The sequence below is a fragment of the Arachis ipaensis genome, chromosome B7 (genome assembly GCF_059453495.1).
Source record: "Arachis ipaensis isolate K30076 ecotype BB chromosome B7, ASM5945349v1, whole genome shotgun sequence".
Classification (NCBI taxonomy): domain Eukaryota; kingdom Viridiplantae; phylum Streptophyta; class Magnoliopsida; order Fabales; family Fabaceae; genus Arachis; species Arachis ipaensis.
In genome coordinates this window covers 97693698-97702680 of record NC_142442.1, presented here as the reverse complement: position 1 = coordinate 97702680, position 8983 = coordinate 97693698, and the positions used below count along the sequence as shown (strand labels likewise).

Sequence of the window (8983 nt, the reverse complement as noted above, 5' to 3'; positions counted from 1 at the left end):
TTTGGCAATCTTGAGTCAAGCCAACTTTAAAACTATTTTTCAGTTTAGTCCTCTATCAAAAGACTCAAGAAAATCATTTATTTTAAATTCATTAAACACCTTTCAAAACATAACCTCTCATTAGAAGTAATCAAATAAAACTCTTTCTCAAGTTTACTAACTTTCCAAATACTCAAAAATCATATCTCTTTACTATTCAAATTCAAATATTATTATTTCACCAAACTTCTAAAAAGATAATCCTTTATTTCAAGCCCAAAACATAATTCTTTTCATATTGAATCAATCTCAAAACATAGTTTCTTTCATAAATAATTTAATTTTGAAATATAAACTTTCCTTGGTAAATCGAATTCAAAATAGAATAATTCTTTTTTTAACTAAATAAAACTTAAATAATATCATTTTCCAAATCCAAATCTTCTAAAATAACTTTTCAAATAAAATAGATTTTATAAAATTTGGGCAGCACCTCCCCTAAAACTCGGACTTAGCCACCCTTACGGGTTCCCTCTTTCTCCACAAATCACCAGCCCTTTTCTCAACAATTTTCAAACAGGCAATTCTCAATCAATCAGACATTCACAATTCATAATAATTAACAAATCAATCGTACTCCACAATTCCAACTAATCCATCAATCCAACTCCAATCTCATCAATTCATATTTACTTTTCACATATCGTAGAATCCAATCAACTAGTAATCCCAAAAATCAGCCTTTCATAATTCTAATTATTTTAATGTCATTTACTCTTTTGCAAAGTTACTATTTTGTTTTAAAAGTCAAATTTGACGAGAATGATTTGATAATCAAACTTCAATCTTTAAACAATTCTCAAACTTAATTCTAATTAATCATGAATCAACTTTAACAACCATCAAAGCCAATTCTAATCAGTCGTTGTCAGTATCACAGTCATTCCATTACATCAGATAACTAAAAATAACAAGAAGCACTTATTCTCAATAATCAGAATACAGCCACAACTTAGCCAGAATTAATCTTATCAATTAATCAATCACTTACAGCAACAAAACCAGTCACAATCACAGCCATAATATAAACTTCAGTCATCAATTATCAAAACGTCAAATTTTCAATAATTAGCTCAACATTTTTCAGTTTAATAAGTAACATTAAATAATTCATCATTCATAGCCCCATTTCAACTAATTCTAACCCGTCACAAGTCCATTTCACAGCCATTCCAATATACTAAAATTCCAATTCAATATCAAACAATTCGAAATAATTCATTCAAGATCAGAATCTCAGCCAACTTGTCACAAAAATTAGTAATTCAAAATACAATTCACAACCACATCTAATTTCACTTATAATTTAGAGTCTTCACAATCACATCCAATTCTAATTCATAATTCACAATAATCACAATAGCTAACTATTCTCAAATACATGTCAAGCAATTCACATCAATTAATCAATTCTTAACCATTATTAACTATTTGCAATTATCCAATTAACCTTGTAGACATTCTAAATTAAAAACATTTAACTTTAAAAATAAATCCCCTACCTCGATTAGCTGAAATTCAATATTCAAACGCAACAAAGCCTTCTTTTATTTTTAATTCACAGTGGTAACAACTTGAACCAAACTAGTAGTAGTGGCTTTTCTGATCATTTCCCAGCAGCAGCAGGAGCATTAACTGGAATAACAACAGTCTCACTTTCCTAAGGTAGCGACGATGGTTGCAATAGGACAAAGGATTTCTATCGAGTAGGAAGCAAGAGCAAACACAACTCATCTTCAGCAGTGGGGTGGATTGGTGGCGATGAACCTTCAGTGGCAGTGAGACAGCAACATCCGTGGTAGCTCTGTCGTGACTGGCGCGAAATAGAGGCTCTGCTCCTCAGTGGCATATTCTCCATCAATGGCGACTTGGACCACAGAAACCTAGGCAGCTCGACGGCAACCACCTCGGCGGCGTTCACGGCTCCTTCCCCCTCATCTCTGTCTTCCTCGATGATGGGGCAAACTCCAAGGTTGCGGCAGGAAGATCGACGACGTTCGGTCTCCATAGTGGCGGCGGTGAGACGCCGGTGATGGCAAGCTAGACAGCGGCTGGGTGCGACGATGGAGTCTCCTTCAACGGCAAGCACGGGCTTTCTCTCTCCCTCTCGGCGCTGCTCCCTGCCTCGGCTCTGGTTTTCCTCGCGACGGCATTGGCGACGGGACGGTGGCTGCGTGGCAACGACATCTCCCTCATCTCTGTCTCGGGCTTCCCTCAACAATGCGTGGATGACGGCGGCAGCTCCATGGAACGGTGGTGACGGCGCAGGCAAGGTGCGGCGATGGCGATGAATTGGACGGTGTAGAGTGCGACTCCTTTCCCTCCGATTCCGAGCTCTCTTCTTCCTCTCCATCTCTGCATTTCTTTCTCTGTTTTGTGTGTGTATTGTGTTTAGGAAGAAAAGGGGGTGGGGGCTGCGTGCTTCAGCGCTGGGGAAAGGGGGAAATTAGGGTTAGGTTTCCCAATTTGGGAATTAGGATTTCTGATTCAATTTGGGAATTAGGTTTAGAAATTAGGATTTTATAAAGGAATATGGATAGATATGAATAGATATTTTGATAAAATTGGAGGGTAGAGTAATTTTAAAATCAAACATACTCTATTAAAAATATTTAGGAACATTATTTATCAACATGTTTCTAAGCTCAATCAATTATTTCTAATTTAAAATATAAAATGAACATATTAATCACATTTTTATAAAATATATTTGAAACTCAATATTAATTATTCAAATTGAATGATATAACTTTCTATTATTTTTCTATCACCGAAACTTTAATTTCAATTTATAAAATAACTAATTATAATAAAAATTATACATAAATATTAATTGACTTAAACTTAAAGTATTTATAAAAATTAATCTAATCATTTCTAATAAATTAATCTCTAAGAATACAAATTAATAAAATAGAACATAATTCATTAAAAATTACTTAAATTGAACAATACAATTCTTTCTTATTTTTCAATTACTAAAATTATAATTTCAATTATACTAAATATCTAATAAAGATTATATAAAAATTCTAATTAATTTAAACTCCAATTATCATGAAACTCCATTTAATTACTTTTAGTAAAATAATTTTCTTAAAATAAGATTATCAACAAATATAATAAATCACAAATAACTAATCATTTGATTTTCAAAAACTAGGGTTGTTACAGTGGACCTCCTTGTGGTTATCAACCGTAACCACCATATGCTTATGAACCCCCTACTCAACATTGTTATCCACCATATTCACAAGCCTCATACCACCATTCACCTCCATATGATCCTAACCCATATCCACCATACCAACCACCATATGAACCACATCTAGAACCATTATATTTTCAATACCAACACTCCCAAGAACTATAATTTCCATATACACCACCTCAAGACTTTCACCAAGATGAACCACCTTCCAACTACAATACATTTCCCTAAAAAAATGAACCCTCTCTTCTACTACCATCTTCATTGGACCAATCTTTCCAACCCCTAATTCAAGAACAACAAGAACTTCTAATTCATTTCCAAAAGCAAGGGGAAGTTGTGGCTAGCTTAACCGAAGAGATGAGCCAATTGGCATAATTGTGCTCAACTATCAAAGATACCCTTATTATTAAATGTGGAGGATTAGTTGAGGAGTACAAAGAGAAGGAGAATTTGGAGTTTCAATGTGGAGAAGAGGAGTTGAAGCAAGAAGTGCAATAAGAGGAGGAAGCCGAGATTGTTAGAGAAGAAGAAGAAGTGGTTGAAGATTTAGGAGATGTTGAATGCAAAGAGGAATCTCAAGTTGAAGAGCCTTCTTCCATGGAATTTGGAAATGACGTTAAGGAGGATAGTGCACAACCTCCAAGGCATATCGTGAGTGAAGAATTGGAAGAAATGGCACAAGCAACAAGTCCTCCTATCTATGATGATTCCGCATCAATATATGATCCTTTTGAGCTTGATGGATCCTTCCCCATTGAACTTGGAATTGATGTTGAGGTAGATTTCACTCAACCTCCTATTTATGATTTGAGTGATGGAGAAGATCTAGAAGACATTGATGAAGAAGCATGTAAACTTGAGGAAGCTTGGCAAGAGGTAGAGCTTGAACCATCTTGTCAAATGGTGGAAGCCCCTAGAAGAGGATGGACGGGAGCGGAACATGCTTTATCAAGATCATTGGGAACTTCTCTACCTATGTGGCCATCTAATCCTTCATTTGAGTGGGTAAAACTCATCACTCTTAGTTTTATTATCCCACTTGAATTTGGTTTGCTTAAAATGGATGGCCAACTTAGGGTGCTTTGTGGAATGAAGCGTAAGAGAAGGATGTTTAGTGGTTGGCATTGTAAATCTAGACTCATTATGGTTGGAAGCTCAAAATTGAGGAGCAAAGGCTGGACTAGTGCTCAATTGGATGGGTCTAGGAGGATAGTTTAGTACCTTAGTGAGAATTCGGCTTGCCTACCACCTGGAGGGAATCACCGTGATCAACTTGAAGATGTGTGTAAAAACAAAGTGTGGGATCCCAAGATGGAGCTTATTGGAGATTCAAGCATTGATGGAAGTTCCAAGATGAATTCAAGCACAAGCCACCTTGATGAAGAGCTCCCCATAAGTCCAACTTAAGGACAATAAATAAAAGTGCTAGGTGGGAGGCACCCCACCATGGTAAACTCCTTTCATTTTTCTCTTTTTGTACATGTTAGCAAATTAGTTTAATTTCATGTTTTGTTTGGTTAGTTGAGATTATTTGGTAGTCTAGTAGGTTAAATAAGATTTTATGGTGTTTTGGTAGCTGTTTGCAGGTTTGGAATGCTTGGTTTGGTGCAAGAAATTGGAAAAATTTTGAAAAACAGAGCACCCAGCCACGCGTATGCGTCACCCACGCGTACGCGTGACCGCCAAGTTTCCAACACCTCACGCATACGCGTCACCCAAGCATACGCGTGACCCCCAATTTTTTCATGCCCGGTACAAAAACCAGAGAGTTGCGCGTGTAGTGTGCTGAAATTGTGCGTCTGGCACAATTTTCACCCACGTGAACGCGTGGCCCACGCGTACGTGTCACTTATCTCTATCTTCACTCACGCGTGCACGTCAATGATGCGTACGCATCGCATGCCACTTATGCCACTCACGCGTACGCGTGACACCCCTCCCTATTTCACTTGTTTCTTTTCTTCTCGTCTTTCCATTTCTTTCCTTCTCCTCTCTTCTTTTCTTTTTTTTTTCCTTCTTCAACAATCATCCAACACTACCAATAACCATCTATTACCATTTTGTTTTGTTAGTTAGTTAGTAGTTATTTAGTTAGTTTAATTTCTATTTAATTTTCTGTTTTTCATTATAAGTGTTGGATTATTAATCTTGTTTGCTATTTATTGTTGCTAATTACTGATAAGATATTGTTTTAACATCATTGTTGTTAATTGTCCTTGTTGGATTATTAATCTTGTTTGTTACTTATGACATTGCCTTCAAATATTTCTAAATCTTTTGAATTACATGTTTTGGCCACCATGTGATTTAAAGCATTTCATTATGATGAGGCAATTTGTGGATTATCAATGTATTTTTTGTTAGGTGATGCTTGTGTATGATTGACTCTTATTTACATCACCTATTTCATGCATTGAGATTTTGGAATTGTGAAACTGGATCGAAAGCTTAGCTAGTGACATATTTTTTAGCTTTGTAAAGCTTTGTGGACCATGCTTGCTATGTGATTGATTTTAACTTCTATCTTCTTTTTGCTAAGTTCCATAGCACCCATGTATTCCACCTCTATGTCACTTAGGTGTTGCGGACAAACTTCAATATGTGTCATCATTTGATGTGTGAGCTCTATATTTCGTTTGATTCACTAAGTTTACTTGCACATCAATTAATGTCCATTCATTATCCAATTCACAATTGCTAGATTTTGTTTTAATTCTTTTATGCTTCTTTATTGCTTGTTTGGTTGTTGTTCCGAGGGTTACCTGAAACTGTAGGTCGATCTCGGACGAGATCTTCGGTGCTGGTCGGCGCTGATGTGTCCGACTTGTGGGTGGTGGCCGGAGCTATTGCGTCTGACTTGTTGGACTGAGGGTGCTGCTGATCCTTTGTCACCAGAGGGTGGTGGTACCCGCAAGGGACTCCGATGCTTAAGTTAGCAAGGGTATTAAGCAGGTGTTTAATAGAATCAGAGTATGAGTTATACCTGGGTGCTCCAGTGTATTTATAATGTTGTAGAGTGATCTTTTCCTGGAGATAAGATAGTTATCTTATCTTATCTTTGAGTGGAGTTATCTTTATCTTTATGGAAACCGCCCTTATCTCTCTAGGCTTGAGCTGCCTTTGGTTTGGGGTTGTGTTACTCTGTTTGGGCCCTTTCTGGGCTTTCTTGGTGACTTGGTCGAACTCTTTTAAAGAGGTCGGGTAGTTCTGACCTGAAGAGGTCGGTCGATTCATCCCAGGTCGAACAGCTTGACCCAGGGTATGAACAGTGCCCCTGCTCGAGCGTGGTCTTCCTTTTGCTTAGGACTTTTTAATCCCTTTCTTTGGAGAAGCCGAGCTCGAGCATTGTCGATTTCTTTCTTGTAGAGTTTTCCTTTGAATACGGAACGTTTTTTCTTTTCCTTTATCCTTTGAAAACGCGCGTTTCTTTGCCTTGGGAATGTGCGAGGGTTTTTAATAACCCCTTAACTCTTCTTTTTTGCCGTTTTTCCCTCTTTTTCATTTTGAATTTGGATTTCCAAAGGATTTTGCTTCCGTTTCTTCTTCCCTTTGCTTACTGTAACTCCTTTCCCTTCCGTTTTTTCTCGCTCGCCTGGGACTTTTGTTTTCACGTTTTCACGCTTCTTTCTATGGCGCCATTGGTGGTTGTTGGTACTTCGCTTTGTTTGAAAGGTGATCTTTGGTCTCGTTTTCCGTCTTCAACCTCTCAGCGTTCATCGTCTCCTCCCTTTTGCAGGTAGGTTTTCTTTCTGTTTCTTTCTTTTACCACTTTCACTGTTCTTCTTCGTGCTTGCATTGTTCTATTTTTGGCAAAGTTTTGATGGTCGTCTTGAATTTACATTGGAAAGCTTCAACCTTTTCGTATCATCGTGCTTGATTGTTGCCGTGACGCATGTTTTTCTTCGATTTATATATGCTCCTTGGTATATTCCCTGATAATTTGATGCTTTTAGGGTTTTGCATGTTGTCACTACTTCTGACCATACCTTTTGTGGCTTATGAACTACTTGATTCTAAAAAAGATTGTGCCTTTTGGTGATTGTTCGATTGTTGACAGTTTTCTTTTCTAGTAGTTTTGTTGAAAGATGTCTATTTTTGATGACCTTTTGATTTTGTGACTTTCTTCTCGGAGTGTCTTTTGTTTGAAAGAAGGTTATTTTTCTTGCTGAGATGACCTTGTAGATTTTCCTGACTCCTCGTTTTGTTACTGCCTCCAAAGGATGCCCCTGGACCTTGGATTGTGTCCCAGGGTTTCCTTTTGCTATTGTATCTGTTTTCGTCTAAGCTATTTTTGTTATGCCCGAGTTGTTTATTTAGTAATCTCTCTCTTTTTTTCTTTGCTGTAGGACTAGTTGACCATGTCTTCTCGCAAAAATATTATCGAGACATCTTCCAAGGTCCTTGAGGGTACGTCTGACTGGCTGGACTCTGTCGTCCTGATGTGTGTTTCCATAGTTAATTCTGAGTTCTGTGCGAAGCTTAGAAAACATCAGCGAATCTGTAGTAGTAGGGATCAGGAGAAAAACTATGAATTGGTAGTGCCTGACTCCGATGAAAGGGTTTACTTTCTTGCTCTGACCAAAGGAGAACGCCCTTTCTTTTATACTTACGACTACTTTTTCAGCCAAATGAACATCACCCTTCCTTTTACCTCCTTTGAGACCGACTTGTTGTGGTCGTGTAATGTAGCTCCATCCCAGCTCCATCCAAACTCCTGGGGCTTTATCAAGATCTTTCAGTTGCTTTGCCAAGAGTTAGATGTCAAACCTTTTCAAACTCTCTTTCTTTATCTTTTTGTTTTGACTAAGCCCGGGATCTCTTCAAAAAAGAAAGCTTTTTGGATTTCCTTTCAGTCTACTCAAGGACATAAAGTGTTTGCTATGTATGACGAGTCCTTTAGGGACTTTAAGAATTACTTTTTTAAGGTCCGATCTGTTGAGGGAGCTCGACGATTTTTCTTAGAGTCAAAAAATGAACCTGCCTTCCCCTTGTGTTGGCAAAAGAATGTTGTGGTGTCTCGATACTCGTGGGAGATGCTTGATGAGGTTGAGCATGCTTTTGTGACTGTGTTGGAAGATATTTGGGGGCAACCTCACCATCTCGATACAAAGAGATTTTTGGGGGACCCCTCTTTTATTCGAGCTGAGCTGGGTAGTGACCGACTTCTCTTACTCTATTTTATTTACTCTGAAGGACACTTTTTGGTCAGTTCCTTGTATCTCTCCCAAGCTTCATAGAGGGATTTACCTTCTTTCTGTCTGAAGGTTTGAACATCCACTCTAAGCTTACTAAGCTTTTGAGGAGGAAAGAACTTGGCTAAGAAAGCCTTAACCAGCTTATCCCAAGAGTTCAGGCTATCCTTAGGTTGAGAGTCCAACCATATTCTAGCTCTGTCTTTCACAACAAAAGGAAAAAGCATGAGCTTGTAGACTTCAGGATCTACTCCATTAGTCTTAACAGTATCACAGATCTGCAAGAATTCAGTTAAGAACTGAAAGGGATCTTCAGATGGAAGTCCATGAAACTTGCAGTTTTGTTGCATCAGAGAAACTAATTAAGGTTTAAGCTCAAAATTGTTTGCTCCAATGGTAGGGATGGAGATGCTTCTTCCATGTAAATTGAAATTAGGTGCAGTAAAGTCACCAATCATCCTCCTTGCATTATTATTATTTTCGGCTACCATCTTCTCTTCCTGTTCAAAAATTCCTGTAAGGTTGTCTTTGGATTGTT

At 37.8% G+C, this 8983-nt stretch overlaps 1 non-coding gene across 1 annotated transcript; it reads left to right on the top strand.

Annotated features, from left to right (window-relative positions):
* The first annotated feature begins 8437 nt into the window (after positions 1-8437).
* Positions 8438-8540, top strand: LOC148553461 (small nucleolar RNA R71). Its single transcript, XR_015893848.1, has one exon. It is a non-coding gene; the product is annotated as a small nucleolar RNA R71 (small nucleolar RNA).
* Positions 8541-8983: the final 443 nt, after the last annotated feature.